Source organism: Eublepharis macularius, chromosome 19, assembly GCF_028583425.1.
Source record: "Eublepharis macularius isolate TG4126 chromosome 19, MPM_Emac_v1.0, whole genome shotgun sequence".
In the NCBI taxonomy this organism is placed as follows: Eukaryota; Metazoa; Chordata; class Lepidosauria; order Squamata; family Eublepharidae; genus Eublepharis; species Eublepharis macularius.
Window position 1 is genome coordinate 16,141,892 of NC_072808.1, and position 16,187 is coordinate 16,158,078.

A 16,187-nucleotide genomic window follows, 5' to 3' on the forward strand; every position below is an offset into this window, starting at 1 on the left:
AATCGATATACAATTAAAGAGTCTAGCTTATTTCGCTGTGAGAGTTGAGAAATGGAACACTGTACTGAATACTTCAAAGGCTGGTGAAGAAGCAGGGTGCAGCGAAATGGGGAACCATCGAAGCCGGCATACCCGTTGCCACTCTCCCGCCGGGAGCTCCTTCTGGGGCGGTACAGCGGTTAGAAACAGTGTTGTCGCGTATGAATGTTTTCATGGCTATGGAGATTCTGTTCCTGTGAAAAGTAATGAAAATAATGTGACCATAAGTGTTGTAGTTTACTGTTTGATGGACTGGACTCTTTAATTGTATATTGATTGACAATAAGAACTTATGTGATTGAGTATATTGTATGGTCTTCTTGGATTGATTGGTCCCCCCTTCTTTGGCATTGTGTTTTGAAGACCATTCCCTTGTTATATTGCCATTTCTACAAGGAGGAAGAGAGAATAAAGCCACACAGGCCTTTCTAGGCTGCTTCTTGGTATATATTCTTTCTGCAACAAACATATCTGGGATCCTTCTGCTCCCCGGCCACAATCCTGTATGAGAATTCTGGGCACACACCCTTGTCAGCATCCATGACCATACCCAGCCTACCCATCCCCTTCATGAGCACCCCCTCAATTGAGCCTTCAGAGGTTTGTTTGATGTAGAAACTTTCTGGCAAGGCCATGGGGGGGCATAAATCATAGCCTCCCATCTTCTGTCTAAAAATGGCCGTCCCATAAAACAAGTTCCTCATCACCTGGTGTTCCCCTGTATTCAGGCAAACTTGTTTAACAGAAGGTGACCCACTGCGTTAGCTCAAAAGTGCTCCAATGGACAAACGGAGAAAGCAGCTGCCACACTGTGCATATGACAGGGACAACTAGGCCCTTCGGTCGCCTTTCTGCTCATCCTTTGGAAAGAGAAATAGGATGTGCTGATAAGAGAATCACTCTTGCAACCCCACTGGAATCAATTTCACTTGCTTTATCAGGGGTGGAACTCAGGAGTCCTGGCTGCCCGAGAGTCCCCCGAGCTGCAGCTTTATAGTGGCACTGAGCGTTCAAGGAAGACAAAGGCCTAGCCTGCCCCCCCACTCATGTCATGAGGCCTATCCCAGAAAAAAAGCCATCATGACGGTCCCATGAGAACTAATTTCTCAACAACGGACAGCCACATTCTTCCTTTTAGAGCTGCTGTCAGATCCCTTGATGTTCAACCAGGAAATCTCTCATCAGGGGAATCAACCAAGGGATGAGTGGCCACGGTCCGAGGCAACCCTTAACTTGAAAGGAGTGAAGCACGCACTCCCCTATCTCTGGTGCTCCACACAAAGTGCGAACGGTGCTGTTGTTGGCTTTGCCAGTCTTGCATCCTTGGCTATATCAACAAGTGGAAAATCCCACTCGGGCAAGTTATATCCAGGGGTCATTTCATAGAAAAAGAGCTGGAGGAACTCATTAGCATATGACTCGCCCCTTGCCATCACCAGAAGTGTGTCATTAGCATAACTGATTAGCATATGCCACACACCCTGACATCACCTATCCTGGCTGTTTTGGACCCAATCCTGGCCATTCAGGGCTGAAATTGGTCCCAAAATGGCAAAAACGGGCTGAAAATGGCAGAAAAGGGGCCCAAAATGGTCAGGATCAGGCCGCTGCCGAGTGGGAGAGTGATCCACCACCTGTCAGAGGCCCGATTTGGGCCGTTTCGGCCTCAATCCAGGCTGAAATGGGCCCAAAATGCCCGAGAGTCAGGTGGGTGGAGCCACCTGACATGTGACCTCTTTGGGGAACTGCCAGAACTGCATTCCGGTGCGTTCCCCCTCAAAATGAGCCCTGGTTATATCAATCGTTTTACTTCAAGTATTTAAAGTGGCAAGTGCTCAATTGATAACAAGTAAGGACAGTTCATCAATTTCAAACAGTCTTACAAAAATATCTCATAGATTCATACAGTTAACATAATCAATGATTTCAATACTCCCCCTTAGTACATTCAGACAGAACTAAGGTAATAACTCCGGGACCAGAAGGTAAGTGCCGAAAAAGTCCTTAAGAATAATCTTTCTTAATATCTCTTTTTGTAGTTCTCTTTAGTGATCCACAGTTGACTCGATGGACAGACGGAGATCCGAAAATGACGCCCAAACTGGGGCCGGCTATCTAGAACGCAGATTTCATCCCACGGACTTCCTCAGGGGCGTGTCTATGGTCCACCATGTCATCTGTTATTCATTCATAATACCTGGAGGATGACGCTGATGCAATCTCCGGTGCTCCACACAAAGTGCGAATGGCGCTGCTGTTGCCAGTCTCGCATCCTTGACAAGTCTCCAACTTTGACATCTTCAGGCGCTGCCTTTGATTTGCATGGAGCCACCATCCCCCCAGAAATGGAAGAGCTGTGCTCAGGGACAGTTTTCGGAGGAAGAGAGGTATATACCATTTATATGCCTAACTCAAAGGATGCACTGTGGTGGTCTTTAGCGAATCTTGCAATACGTGCTTCCTGCAAAAAACATACCTGGGGTTCAAAATATGTCCCATGATACGACGTAGCTCATATTAAGGCCTGCTAATTGTGACCCAGCCAGTGTGGTGAAGGGGTTAGAGGGCCGGACTAGAATCTGGAAGAGCCGGGTCAGAATCTCTGCTCTGCCGTGGAAGTTTGCCAGGCGACCTTGGGCCACGGCCACTCTCTCACACACACAGAACTTAACTTACCTCTCAAAGGTGTTGTAAGGATAAAATGGAGGAAAGAAGAAGCCACTCTGGGTCCCCACTGAGGAAGAAAGTGGGGAATAAATGAAGGAAATAAAAATAAGTGAGATGAGGGAATCGGGACAGAGGTCGGAACTAGAAATCAGGCTTTTGTAGCGTCATCAGAACAATATCGCCTTTGGCCTAGGAGGGAAAATGCACATTGAGATAGCCTGAAGACGGGCATTTAACAAAATGGCGTCCTCCCAGTCTGTGTACAACAACTGGGGATGCTAACTTTTTCTCTGGAACCGGTAGTCAGGAGGACTAACTGTGCAATCCTAAGCAAAGTTACACCAGTCTAAGCCCATTGATTTCAATGGGTTTACAGTGGAGTAACTCTGTTTAGGATTGCACTTGATCCTCACACCTTTACATCTTTGGTGCCATCTTATGGCCACCACTGTAATGACAAGGAGCTGCAGAATGAAAAAATGAAATCCGGCCCTCAAGTCAGAGTTGATTTATGGTGACCCCAGTGGGGTTTTCATGACAAGAGACTGAGGTTTGCTGTTGCCTGCCTCTGCATCCCTGGTCTTCGTTGGAGGTCTTCCGTCCAATTACTAACCAAGGCCGACCTTGCTTGGCTTCTGAGATCTGACGAGATCAGGGTCTCCTGGCCTATGCAGAATACAGTGATCAAATTGCCAAGGCCTAACCGGGAGCAGAACTACCATGGAAGAACAAATCGGAGACAGAAAAGGGGGTTAGGAGTAAGCACCAGCAAAATCTGGTACCCTTGACCCCAGTCTCCATCAGCTCAATAACAGATTATGTAAACAATTTCAGGATGGTAATATAACAACAGCAACAACATTCAATTTACATAATGCCCTTCAGGACAACTTAATGTCCACTCAGAGCCGTTTACAAAGCATATTATTATCCCCACAACAAAACACCCTGTGAGGTGGGTGGGGCTGAGAGAGCTCCTAGAAGCTGTGACTAGTCCAAGGTCACACAGCTGGCTTCAAGTGGAGGAGTGGCGAATCAAACCTGGCCCTCCAGATTACAGTCCCGCGCTCTTAACCACTACACCAAACTGGATCTGCCCATTGGTTCACATAGGGTTAAATTAGAACTTGGCAACCGTTTACATCACCACCAGCCCTCCAAGGAGTGGATGTGTCACAGCTGGCTTTCCCATAGGAGTCCGTTCCAAAGCCATTCAACAGATGTTTTGGTGTTAAACAGTAGCCTGATTCCACCAAGTTTCAGGAGCAGTACGAATCTTTCACATTGGCGAGGCTTGTCCCCAAGCGTTCTTCAGATCCTTACAAACTTAACCCTTTTCCTCAAACAGCATCTCATAGGTGCACTGAGCCCCTTTAGATGAGGCCTACATTTAGAAAGGTGGCATTTCTGGAAAGGTGAACTGGGACTTCTAGGAATTCAGCATCTTACCTACTGACGTAAATATGCCTTATAGGACTTTGCAGCTACCTTTCCTAATCTTGGCAGGTGCCAAGATGTCCCACAACTCCCTCCTTCCACTATTAGCAGGCCTCAACAGCACACGATGGCTGCAATTTTAGCCCAAGGTAGACAATACACTCATGACAACTGAATTATCAAACTACACACTATTAGGATTCTAGCCAGAGTTTTGCTATCTTTAAAGGCCTCTTTGTCTCTGCCCAACCTCCATGTTCCCCTAAGGTGAGACAGGCTTTTACAAAAAGCAGAGCCCCTTCTTAGTTAGCACCTTCCAACCCTCAGCTGCTTGTTAGCACCAAGCCTTTTGAAGTTTCGGCACCAAGTGGAAATCCACCTGCTCCCACTGGATTTTATTATCCTCCTTTTGAGTTTCTTGCTGTGCTGTTTACGTTTTGACTGTTCCGCATCCTGCCTTTTTGTTCTATTTGATGTCATCCGCAATTTTTTTTTTACTGAATTGCTGTGTTAATTATACTCCAGCTTTGAAAAAGATACATTTTCTGGCTTTCATGCTTTTATTAAGACTACTTGCTGTAGCCCACATCCGTTCCGCTGAGGGACTGCTGGAGCCAATCCAATGTTATGAAAACAGGGTGGGGTGGAGAATGCAATGCCACGGTCACCCACACCCCGTTCCCCTTCTTGTTACAAATTCTTCCAGGAATGCTGTACATCCCTCGGTGGCCATGGGCTGCAATCCCAACAGGTATGGGGAGGGGGGAACCAACTTGCCGTTATCTGCCCATAGATGTAAGCACCGGTGGTCCTGCAACAGAGAGCGCAACAATTCATTCTGCACAACTGGTTGCACATCTTGATAAGATACTTTGTATATGACTCGACAGCCCTTAGAATGATAGAATCATAGGGTTGGAGGGGACCTCCAGTGTCATCTAGTACACCCCCTTCACGATGCAGGAAATTCACAACTATATCCCCCCCCCAACACCCCCAGTGACTGCTGCTCCAAGCCCAGAAGGTGGCAAAACACCGTCAGGATCCCTAGCCAAACTGGCCAGGGGCAAATTGCTTCCTGACCTGAAAGTGGCAATTGGCATTATGCTGGGCATGAAAGAAGGGGCCATGAGACCTAAGCAAAATACCTTGTACAGTTTTTCACTCAATATTTGTAGAACAGGCTGTCTGGATCATGCCCATAGAGAAAGTTCTTTATTCCCCCTGGCATTCTAATCAAAGCATTTGGAAACGCTTACCATGCCCACATCTTACCCCTACCTTCTATCTTCTTCCTTTCAGCTGGCTTTTTTTTTTTTACTTCTGTGTGTCTGGTTTGCATCTGAGACTTATTCTCTTCATAGGTTCCTTCCAAATTCCTCTAGGCTCCAGCAGGACTTCAAACACGGATGAATTTTTTATTTCAGCATACATTTCTGTGGCTTAGAACTCACTTCTACAGATAAGGTAGCTATACTCAAAATAAGGTTTTGCTAGACTTCCATGAAGAATACTGTTGTGTGCCCAAGCAAATTTTTACTAGCTTTTAGGTACTTTATACAGTAGTTAACACAAACCAATAAAACACATAAAATGACATTGGATCTTCTCCCACGCTGTTGAGGCTTGGTATGTCATTCATCTTAGTCCCGAAATCCTTCTCAGAAATCCCCCCCCCCCATTTAATAGTTTGGATAGCTGATTCTTCAAACATTATTCCAAAAATTTGGGGATGCTATCCATTAAAGTTGCTATAAAAAAAAAAGCTTAAACTGCGAAGACCTATTTAAAGAGCTTTGTAATAGGGCAGAATAACACAACAATCCAACTGAGGGCGGAATCCGAAGAACACATTTTAGCAATGTTTGGCGACTGAAAGACAAGTTGAAAAGGACAAAATATCTCAAACTGGAGACAGTGAGAAAAAGAAAAGGGTCTCAAGTTAAGATATTTCACACCACCTAATACTTTTAACTGGAGATGTTGGGAAACCTGGGAACTCTGGCATGCAAAGCAGATGTGCCGCTGAGCCATGACCCTCCCCCCCAAGGAAGAACATATGTTACCGTTCATCCCTCCATGAATTCTCGTTCTTTTTCTGCTTTTTGCATTGGCGGTGGGGGAGAAAATGTAGCAGGTTCGATTTTGCTGATCTGTTCAGGCTAAATGAAAATGACTGACTCAGAAAAGTGTAAGGGGTGAGAGGTGGAAAGGACACTCTAGGTGCTGAACTTTTTAGTAGCCCTGATCGTCTCCTACAGGACAAAATGGGACTGTTTTGTATCTCTTCCTTCTTACCTTTTAGAGAAACAGTCATTCTCCAATAATTAAGGAAACCATCACTTTTATACATGCTGGGATTTCCTTCCTAACCCTTTCAGGATATGATATATATGGAAAGATATACGACTGTCATCGTCTTTTGATCTCTCTGTTTAGCTCCTCTTTAGAACCTCCTCCCAATTCTTCTTGTATCCGTTCTGGCCATTAGCAATGTACCTTCTTCGTAGAGACTGATACATCTTCTGTGTTGAGCAGCTCCACCTTGTTGAGCTTCATGCTCTCCTCAGCTGGGCAGAATGTCAAGTGGGGTTTTTTTTTTTAACATGAAGGCCGCTTACTATAAGCCCTACTGTATATCTCCCTTTCCAAAAAGCGCCATGGAAAAATGGCTAAGTTACGTTACTTCTTAACAATGACATGTCCTACCTCGGCTTCAGGATGCCCCAGTACAGCTAGGTAGCCAAGACAGTTTTCTACTGAAACAAACTGAGTATTAAGTAGCCAACTTGCTTTCAATGAGACTTGGTTACGATTAACTCCATTGTCTAGTAATCCACCCCAAGGTCTTTCAGGTACTTCCTTGATAAACTCGCAGGGTAGCAAGCAGCCCTTTGATACTTTGACCTCTCTCGCTAGCTATAACCCATTTTGCCGCTTTGCTCTGTCCACGCGCAGTTTATGACAGCTTCAACAGGCCCCCAAAGAAGCTACGAACCAAATCAACAAACAGCACCGCTTTATTTAGACTTAATTCCTTTGTCACAAACAAGGACAGAAAAATGCCTGAGGCCTGGAAGGAAAACCACCGTTTCTGTCGGATGGTAATACATTAGAAGAGGATCCAAACTGGAAAGCAGAGATACACACATGGGACTGTAATGAGAAGGGCCCCCTCACAAATCCAGCACTCATGTTATGCCCACCAATTTCAGGGAGGTTTAATTCCAAAGGCCATTCACCCAAATTGCTGCCACTGTATTATTTTGGCCAGCTGAGATTAAACCTTGGCCCACTAACTTCCATTTGGACTAAACAAGGGGAGCAGAAGAATGAAGCAAAAAACCCCAAAGCATCGTCCTAGCTGAACGTTAGAGGGACAAGTCTTCAGGATTTACAAGAATGCAGTCCATATATTTACTCTCTCAATGAATGTACAAATTAAGGATAAAAGATTAGTGTATCTAGAGGCAGCAGGAGACGTTTTGCTGCCTGCGGCAGAGGAGCCAGAACGCATTTTCATTCCCATTCATTAAAATGGGGGTGCAGGTCCAGCAAGAAGTTCTCGTGCAGGTGCTTCATGTTAACGAAGCGGATTGTATGCAAGTACTCTTACGCTTTTGCGCTGCTCCCCTTAACTTCCGCCAGATGGAACTTTACACAATACATTTACACAGCATTCATGATTAAGCGTCCTTGGTCATCCTTAGCAGTATGTAAAATCCTGAGCTGGAAGCAGCCACTTCTCTTGGATTCATGGGACAGACATCTCTGGTTACGGTGCGACTGCCGTTGCGCCTGTGCTTTTGCTTAGGAACAAGAGGGAGGAGGCAGATGTGTGCGAGGAGGGGGGGGGGATGACAACAACAGCAATACTGTAATCCCGCCCCACAATTCGATTCTTCCTTTCTCCTCTTCGGCTGCCATAGCAAACTCACACTTGCAGATCTCTCGCACGACGAGGACGAAATGCAGCTTCCAAGACACAAATATCACTCAAGGCATTTCTGTAACAGCGATCCAGTTTACACTTGGCCTCGAGATTTTGCTCGGGGAGCCCTACAATGAATTGAAGGCTGCCTGCTGGAGCTTGGACATCACCTTGGTGGCTTTAATCATGGGCTTCTTACTCCAGAATATGTGGAAGAATTAATTCCCACAAAGATCTCCAGGGATCCCAGGATGCTAAACTGAGGAACCTAATGACTGAGGTTTGTACCACGTTCCAAACCTAAGGGAACTGGTACTCCCTCCATCTCCACCTCCACCCCTTTTTAACAAGGCTCTTGGGCTCTGCGTGACATTTGCACTTGCAAATGAGAGAACCCCTGGGATGCAAAGGAGAAATTTCTCCCCAGGGCTGCCAGTGAGGGGTAAACAGGGGTACATAATTCAAGCAGTCTGCATCACCTTAGAGGCTCTGCCACTGTCCTCCTGAGAGGAAGACTTCATTGGTGCTTCCTGCCGATGCTTTCAAGACACAAAGTGTAAAAAATGATCACGCGTCCCAGTCCGATTTCATCCCTTGGCTAAAGCAAGTATTAGTCAATTCTTAGGGTATCTGAGAGCACGGAGAGACAGAGGAGAGAGAAATCTCCCTGCTTCCTGTAGCACAATCATAGCAATAACTTACTCAGAGCTCAGTGGGACTTACTCCCTTGTAAGTGCGTTTTTAGGATTGCAGCCCGATTAAAATAAATGTTAATCTTTAAGGTACCATAAGATACTTGTTCCAGTTTCTTTAAACTTTGCAATGCAGTAGGAAGGATGGGTCCATCACTGAACCCCACTGAAATCAACTGGAATTTAAGCCTGCAATATGGTTTTTTTTTTCAGTGCCACCTTGGCTTGGTGTAGCTTCTCTAGATCTAACTGATGGAGGAATTCTTCTCAAAAGGCAACTCCTTTATTCCCTCTCCGTTTTGTTTCTGTTCCAGATTCTACCATGCATCATTTTTACAATTAAACTACAAGAGACAAATTACATGAGGATGCTCATACGAAGAGAGTCGCAGTGTTAGCCGGGAAGCTGAGTTTTAAAAGACGGATCGGAAGGCGTTGTCAATTTCCCCTCTCTACAGAGCCAGGGAGATCTCTGCTCAGAGGGTTTGTTAATTTCCACTTTTCCTCCAGAAGGTTTTGCCAGTTTCACCTCCCCTTCTAGGAAGCAAAGATGAAATTGACAAACCCTTTGAGGAGTGATCTTTGCTGGCTCTCTAGAGAGGTGAAATTGACAGAGCCTTCCGATCCGTCTTTTAAAACTCAGCTTCCCGGCTAACACTGCGACTCTCTTCACGTGAGCATCCTCGTGTGATTTGTCTCTTGTAGTTTAGCTCTCACAGTCAAATGAAGCTGAAAGGGTCCGCTCTTCTCTTGCTTTACCATGCTAGCAGATGCTCAATGGGTTCAACAGAAAGGGACAAGAAAGGGCAGCAGTGCAAAAATCATATTTTCATCTCTCCACCCCCGCCCCTGCTCTTTCAAAGGCTTTTCCCTTTTCTTACCAAGCCATGCTGTAATAGAACAGCAGGACATGTTAGGAAAGGGCAAATACAGGGAAAGCAAAGGGGTTCAAGGTGATGAGGGTCGCAGACTATAGCAAAGCCATCTACATCTTGAACTGCAGCTTCTATTTGAAGTGGACATTTCTAATTTTTCAGCATTTTCCTAATAAGCTGAACATGTCTACAGCAGAGGTGACGCAAATAATTGCACATAAAAGAAATCAGGCCAAATCGGTATACACTGAGATTTCGGCACAGCCGGTCACCAAAGCCACAGACTTCCGCTCCTCTAAAAATCTGTGTATTATCCACAAGCCTTGGCCCAAAACTTAAAGCACAGGGGGGGAAAAGTCTTAATAAATAAGCAGCACAAAAAATAATACCGCAGCAGAGCCAAAACACACACCTATAACACAAAACAGGATAAATTAAGCAGTGGAAATCATGGAAGACAAGTGCTTACACGCCAGGATGTGAAAAAGCGTAATCATGCGGCTGCAGAATAATTAGAACTACCAAGGAAGTGGAGAGGCACAACAGAAGTAGAAACAGAAGGGGGGAAAGTAAGGCTGAGGGACTGTGAATATGCGTATTTTAGCATTCTCCCATGGCAAGCAGGAATCCCTATTGGCAGACACCAGAAGCAGGTACGCACATTGCCTTTGTGCAGTCATCTTTCACTAGCAGCACTAGGAAAGCTTTGCCTGTTGCTTATTTTCCCTTCTAGCCTCAGAGATGAGGAAGAACAAGAGCCATGGCAGAATGTACTGTGAAGACTGCACTCCACGCTGCTTCTGGCCCCAAATCGAGAGAAGGGCCTGGGAACAGAGCTGCTCCAGGCATTCGAGGCGCCAAAGAAAGGCGTTCCAAATAGCACTCTCCCCCAGGCTCCACAAACTAACCAACCTGGGGGCACAAGGCCCTGGGAAGGCGCACAATTTACAGTGATGCTAGAGAGAGGCACAAGAGTCATTTCATTGATTATTATGTAGAGCTGCTCTACAAATGGTACCCAATGGATCGGCTCTGCTTCTATGCTCTCCACGGCCTTCCCACAGAAGAGCTTCCTCGTGGGAAGGTTTCTCTGCCTGTGAGATGAAAAGGCAGTTGGTGGGGCCAGCAGAAGTGTGGAGAGGGGAGAAGAGCAGGGGGGCAGGGGAGTGCAGTGCAAGAAAGCTCAGCGTTGGAAGAACGGTTCTGGACCAGTCAGTTCCATGGCTCAGCAACTTCTGGGATAGTTTTAAAAAAAGAGGGGAGGAATAAGCTTGAGAAGGAATCAAGGAAACTGTAGATTAGATCAAAGCCTACGAAGCTGCTAGCTTTCTGAATATGAGAGAAGTTCGCCTTGCTTGCTCCTGGGGTGGAATAACGGGCATTGCATGGGAAATCAAGGCAGGGCCTTGAGGACTGTTGAGCATCTTCCCACAGTCATCTTTATTATATCACCCTGGAAGCAAGAAGCTGTCCACACTAAGTTCACCTGCCTCGTGCTGGCTCCACACATTTTCTGGAAGCTGTGTAGATGGGCAGTGGAACCAGTTTAGGCCAAAGATCCCATCACAGGAGGGCCATGAGCTTGGATTCACTGGAAATGTCCACCGGCATAAGGAATCTCCATCCATGAGGCACAACTGTCTTGGCTTCCTTCCCTGACGGCAGCTCAAAACACCCCCTGAAAAGCTGCTTCTGGAGGACAGGGGGGCTCCTGGAAGAGCACAAGGGGCAAAAATTGTCCCCCCTTCTACTTGCAAAAGTCCTCTGTGGGCTCCAAGTTATGGAGCTCATCTACGTGAGCTTCTACTTCACAAAGCAGGCAAAGTCCAGGCATGTCCTAAGGACAGGCAAGACCCCATTAAGTTGCGGCCCCTGCTAACACAAACACCTTTGCAGTATCAAAAGTCTCTAGATCTCTACCCAAGCTAGCAATTCAGTGTATATATGCACGTGCATGCCGGTTCTTTGCAGGCTTAGAGGAACAACATATTCAGGCCTGAACACCTGTACAAGGCATCTCATGTAGTGGCCTAGGCAGAACAGCTTTAAAGGACCATCAGGGCCTGGCTTTCTGTGCGTGCCGACACACTCTTTCTCTCTCTCTCTCTCTCTCTCTCTCTCTAACAAACACACGCCCCCTTCATTCCAGTATCATCTTGGCTCAAACAGGTTTTGCAGGAGTCTGAAGTCTTGCCTGGCTACAGAAATAACAGAATAAAATTACTGTACGCAGAGGCAGTGATGGCTTGGTTTTTTTTTTTAAACCTTATCCTTTGTCTCCTTCCGAGGAAATAGACCCCGTTTTCATCCAAAAGGGAAGTCTGCTTGAGCATGGGTAGAAAGCTGAAGTCCAAGCCCATCTCACCCTCCTACAGAGGTGAACTATTCAAAAACCCTGAACAAAAAGTAGGCGCTGTCAGGAAACAACCACGGGGACCCCCGCTGAGACCCAGCCGCTGAAACAATGCCATGCAGGAAGCAGACCTCCAAGGGGGCTCTCTGATCCGCCCTTTACAAATCAGGCCAACGGCTCTGTGCGTTTGTTTGGAATGTTCTTCCTGTCCAGAAAGATACACATGGGGGCGTCTACATTGATGAATACAATTCCACTGCTGACTCCACTCCGTTGGCAACGTCGCCCAAGGCCATGGAAAGCAACCTTGGCCCAACAAGACTGTGAAAAGAGCAATGGGCTGGCTTCCTAACCCAACTTTCAACCCTAAAGGTATAGGATCCAAAAGCTGAAGTTTGGTTTGGATCATCGCCACCGGCGCAAGACTTTGTTCACTTAAAGCCTCCTCCTCCCCATGATTAATGTTACTCCATATTCAGCTGATGGAAGATAATTTAAGACGCACTGAAAAGGAAGCCAGGACTGAAAGCCTCTTTCCGGTGCCATGGAGTAAGGCAGGCTCCAGATATTCCAGGTACTGATCGTCTAGTGGCAATATTGAGTCATGTAGATCAGTGCAGCTGCGTGTTGTAATTGGAGTCTTGAGGCATCACAGACCAACCAAGGGACTATAAGATTATATTAGGACTAATAAAACGAGGCCTCTTGAAGAGCCTCCCTATGCACAATCCCGGCATCATCCTGCCCTCCAAGACCCAACTACATTTGGTGCAAGCCTGCCTTCCGTGGCCAGGCCTATTGTAACAAGGGCACCTCGCCTGAGCCAATGCACAGTAGTCACAATGCCAGCCTCTCGGCCTTCCCAGCAGCACACTGCAAGCTCTTCCAGAACCAGAGCTTAAATGTCCGTCGCCATGGGGGCCAACGTCACAGACAAGTCATCTCCAGGGCCAGCTCATGCTTCGACACCCTTTCTGAGCAGGACAGCGTTCCTGTATCCTCGGGAGGATCACGGCCTTCGTTGGCTAAGTATTCTACTAAGCAACCAGCCTTGACGCATAATGAGAAGGCAGTGAGCTGGTCTCAATGGTATGACCCCTACACAGATCAGCAGCCCCATGGAAAGCTGCCCCTTGCTCACCAGCATCACTGTACAAGTCCAGACTACCGTAGTGCGAGTCCTCCTGCTTTGCTAGCAAACAGCATCGGCTTAGATTGAAGGTACAGCTGCTACAAGCACAAAGCACTCTGAGACTGAAGACTTTGACGAACTCTGATTACGAGCACGAAACGCTTTAAGAATGGAAAGCCAGCCAGTGTGGGGAAGTGGCTCGAGCGTCAAGACGAAGACCTGGGGAATGGCCCTCTCGGCCATGGAAGCTCTCTGGGTCACCTTTCGGCCAGTCTCTCTCTCTCTCTCTCTCTCTCACATACACACACACACACACACACAGGCTAACCTACCTCACAGGTTTGTTGCAAGGATAAAAGAGAGGCGAGGAGGACAACTTAAGTTGCTTTGGGTCTCCACTGGGGAGAAAAGCAGGATATAAATGAAGAAATAAATTATGCTTCCTTTCTGGAGATATATATATTTAAAGTGCTTTGTAGTTATACTTCTCCGATCAATACTGGATAAATTAAGCCTTCGTGTGTCTTTTTAAGGACTTTATCCTCTGGAATTGGTGGAGATTTTCTGAAACATAAAGAGCATGAAGCATCTTATCGGGAACTTGGACTGTTTATTTATCTGAGAGAACTCCGGGCTGTATTTTAAGGTGGATTATTTTGAGCTTTTTCTCTGAGCTGTCGTTTAGAGGGTTTTTTTTAATCCTTAAGAGAAATGAATTAGCTAATTAAGAATTCAATGTCCTGTGTCTAGCATTCTAAGAAAAGTTTATGGATTTCTTTGGACAGATGCATTAGATACTTAATGCTCTTCTCTGTCTACGGAGGAAACAAAAATACGTTAAATAAAAATAATTTCAAAAGAAAAACTGAAAAAACTATAAATATAAAATTTTAAAAATGAATGAACAGCCAATACTATCAACATTAACGGAGAAAAATATGGAAAACAAAATAATCTAGAAAAGAGTAGCAAGGCTCCTAAATGAGTTTAAGAAGTATTTATCATTACAGTTCAGAACTTTCCGAGAGATTTATACAAGTGTTTGTATGCATTAGAACATAAGTTGGAGACAAAAAGTAATAAAATTGAGTTAACAGAAGAACTAGGAAAAAAATATTAGGAACAAGAAAATGCTACAATTAAGAAAGAAATGGAGGAACACCAAAAGTTTGTGGGGAATGGTTAAAGACGAGGAAGAACAGAGATAACTTGAATGGAACAGAATGGTCAGAAGGAGTGAAAATAAAAAAAAGCAGAAGGGGTCAACCTTATGAGAGTGTTTTACTTTATTACTTTACTTTATTACTTACTTTATTAATAGTATTACTTTACTTTATTAATAGTTTTGAACTATTCAGGGATAACAGAAACTTTATTACTTTATTACTTACTTAATAGTATTACTTTACTTTATTAATAGTTTTGAACTATTTAGGGATAACAGAAATAAGAGTATTTTCTAAATATGCAAAGCAAAAAAGTTACCACGGCAGCAGATTTAGAACAACGAGAAATTGAATCATGACGATGTTTAGAGAAGGCTAATCTGTTACGGTAAGTCGAGCTGAAAGATAAGTGTTTGCTGACTGACCAATGGCAACTTGGTGGGAGACAGAATTCTAAGCCTTCTGTAATTGTATTTGAGAACAAAGGCATACAATATAGACAGGAAAGGGTTAGTAACGCCAATTAACAAAAGGAGGGTGGAGACGAAGCATACTCTGCCTCCGAGCTGACTGAAGCTGAAAGAATGGCCACTGTGCTTCTAGAGATTATTTCCATGTAAAGTAGAAGAATGCTTATGAGGGGAGGGGCATTTTAATAAGATGATTAATAGCAGAGAGAAGAGCTTTTGCTAGCTTTTAATGGTTCTGAGTGATTTTTTTGTAGTGAGCCGCCTGGAGCGGAGGCATATAAATTTTCTAAATAAACAGATAAAGCATTGGTTTACAAAAACATCTTTTGGAAGGACTGAAGGACCAAACAGGATTGCCGTATGACACATCCCAAACAGCGAGATTAAACTTACTACTCTTGCTTTCATCATAGTTTTTCTGAAGCAGATACAATTCTTATTCATTTGAAGGTGACCCCCAAAAAATCAACAATGTGAACATCAATACAAATGGGTTTATCAGACCACACATGTTTAAGTTTACAGATACAGGAGATCAAGACAACAGGATAGAGTGAATGAATCGTTATCTGATTTTGAAAAAGGGGTAGATAAAATTATATCCTTGTCCCAAGTTAATGTAACACCTGGAATGGATGGCCTGGGAAACTTTTCATGTTTCTATGAAAAGGTATTATGTCCATGGTGAGCATGTTAAACAGGAAAAGATTAGTGGAGAGGAGACGAAAAATAAAATATTTAAAGGGCAAGAACAAAAGTTCAGTATAAGATTACAAGGGAGTTAAAACACGTAAAGAGCAGCTTCAGTTACTGGAGCTATCAAAGGCATTGTTGTTCACAAGGCAGAAGCAGTTTGAATACAGAAATAAGGAAACTACTGGCTAAGACTCAAACAGTAAAAGGAAAGATCTAGGATGCAAACTGCGTAGGTATGGGATATATAAACAGGAAGAGATTTGGGGCATTTCTGAGAAATATCAGAGGGAATTATGTACACCTAAAGAAGACACAGACATACCGACAACAGGATCTGCTAAACGGAATTCCTTTTTTAAAAAAATTAATGAAGCAAGCAGAATGGAAGCGGATGACACACATCAAGTAGCGAAAGGTGATCCACGGATTATTAAGAAATAAAAGCCCGGGCCCTGATGGTTAGCCACAGAGTCTCCTGGAAGGACCTGCAAGTTGAATACTGTCTAGTTTTTAAACAGTTCAGCAATAATGCCATCACGATCAGCATCACAATAGTCTGAGAACAGGTGCAGAAGGTTAAACTCTGCTGTGGCTGGGCAGTTTTCAGCAAGGTGGGCTACAGCGCCTTCTAGTGGACTCCCTTGAAGGGGGAGCGGAAGAAAGCACAAATGCCTTTGGGGGCCTCTGTTGTTCATCCGAGCGCATTTCTGCTCAGCTTCCATTCTCTTA